Here is a 2,661-nt window from a genome sequence, read left to right on the forward strand (position 1 = left end):
CTTGGTTATTGGAAAATTTTGTGAAAAATACAATCTCCACTTGATCTCGCACGAGAATATCACCAATAAGATGCTTTCCAGTAGAAAATTACACCTTAACGGATCAGGTATCTCATGTTTTGCACAAAATTTGAAAAATTTCATTTCCAATACATGTTGATTTGATGCTAAAGCTAATTGTATTGACCAGTCTCTTGTTGTTGATGAAAAAGATGATGAATTTGATAATGGGTCTAATGTTGATGTCTTGAATAATCTGAATGGTATGAACACTGTGGTTAATCTCAAACTTAGAAATCCTACCAATATTCTTCTTGCTTATTTAAATATAAACTCGATAAGAAATAAATTCTCTGATCTTAAAGTTTTTGTTGGTAACGCTTTTGATGTTCTTACTATAGCAGAAACTAAACTGATGAGTCTTTTCCTAGTGCAGATTTTAAATTTGAGGGTTATCATTTTCCTCCTTTTCGAATTGATTGTAAATCAAACAGTGGAGGCCTATATAACTTACGTAAAAAGTGACATTCCAGTACGTCAGTTGTCAAAATTTGATATAGACCCTGCTTTACACATCTTGCCTTTGGAACTAAGACTTAAATCTAAAAAACTGCTAGTATTTAATATCTATAGATCTGATAGAATACATGTTGATTTATTTTTAATACTTTATCTGAAGCTATTTATCATTATGAACCAGCGTATGATAATATTTATGTCTGTGGTGATTTTAATCTTGAACCTACTGATCCTAAGTTGAGAAATTTTCTTGAATTTTGTGAATTTACCAATATCATGAAATCTAAAACATGCTTTAAATCAGCCCAAGGCACCTGCATTGACCTAATTTTAACAAATACACCAAGCACCATAAAAAAATCAGGAACAGTAGTGACAGGGCTAAGCGATTTCCACAATCTGATTTATTTTATGCTTAAGACAAAGTATGAAAAATTACCACCCCAAAATCATAAAATATCGAGATATTAAAAACTTTAACGAAGATGAATTTCTCTATGAGCTTAACACTTGTATATTCAACAATGCACTAAGCAATTATGATGATTTTGAAAATATTTTTACAAATATTTAGATAGACATGCACCTTTGAAACCAAATATCTGAGAGCAAATAACAAACCTTATGTTACCAAGAACCTCAGAAAAGCAATCATGCTTAGATCACACCTCAAAGCCTTGGCTCAAAAGACAAAGAAACCTGAGGACAAGGATTGTTATAAGCGTCAAAGAATTTGGTTGTCAAATTGAACAGAAAAGCAAGGAAAGCTTACTTCATGAGTACAACTAATAAACCAAAACATTTTTGGGATGCGATAAAACCTAAATTCTCAAACAAAAGTTGTGCTAATGATGGAAGAATTCAATTGCTTGAGAATGATATTTGTTTACATCTGATAATGATATTGCAGATATTTTCAATTCATATTTCAATAGGATAACTGAGAATCTTGACATTCCAAGCTGGGATTGCAATAACATGCCTTTGAAGTCTGATAATTCCTTAACTTCAAAATTTGAAAATCATCCAAGTATTAAGGAAATTCTTAAACACAAAACTTCTGAGGCTAAGTTTGAGTTTTCCCAAATTGGAGAGCAAGACATGCTCAAAGCTATTTTGAGCCTTAAGCCAAAGAAATCTGTAAGTGGAAATATACCGACTCGAGTGCTTAAAATTGCTGCCAGGTCGTGTGTCCCATTTCTAACTTTTTGCTTCAATGACTGTCTCTCATCAGGAACATTTCCTGATAGGCTTAAACTCGCTGACATCATTCCAAGTTTTAAAAAAGGCTCCTCAACTGATAAGTCAAATTACAGACCCATAAGTTTACTTCCTGTCGTCTCCAAGATTTTTAACGTATCTTAGCAGATCAGCTTAATGAGCATTTGGAATCTTCGTTTTCAAGACTCCTTTGTGGATTTCGGAAGGAGCATAGCACTCAGCATGCCGTATTAAACTTAATAAGAAATTGGCAAAATGCTCTTGCTGATAATAAAAAAGTGGGTGCTGTTCTAATTGACTTATCGAAAGCCTTTGACTGCTTACCTCATGACCTCCTGTTAGCCAAACTTTCAGCGTATGGCCTCGGAAATGACAGCCTTAAACTCATGCACAGTTACCTTAGCAATAGAAAGCACCGTGTTCGTATAGGTTCACATCTTAGTTCTTGGCTTGATATTTTCTTAGGTGTTCCCCAGGGATCTATTTTAGGTCCTTTATTATTCAACATATTCATTAATGATTTATTTTACATTATTCAAGAAATCTCTTTGCCGATGACAATACTTTATCCTCTACTGGCTCGAGTATTGCCGATGTAAATAGAAATTTATTAAACCAATTGAAAATTTTATTAGAGTGGTTTGAGTATAACTCTATGGTTGCTAACCCTTCAAAATTCCAGCTGATATACCCGGGAACATTTAACCAAAATCTCTCTTTGAAAATCAAGGATATTGTCTTAAATAATGTTGAGGTTGTGAAACTTCTAGGGCTCAAAATCGATGATAAGATCTCTCTTCTTCCCCACGTGAGTGAGCTCTGTAAACAATCCAACCAAAAATTAAGGGCTCTTCGTAGGATGAGAAGCTTTCTGTCTGATGATCAAACTAAGATTCTTGTTAACTCTTATATCTTGTCACC

The sequence above is a fragment of the Clytia hemisphaerica genome, unplaced genomic scaffold (genome assembly GCF_902728285.1).
Source record: "Clytia hemisphaerica strain Z4C2 unplaced genomic scaffold, Clytia hemisphaerica genome assembly, whole genome shotgun sequence".
NCBI lineage: Eukaryota > Metazoa > Cnidaria > Hydrozoa > Leptothecata > Clytiidae > Clytia > Clytia hemisphaerica.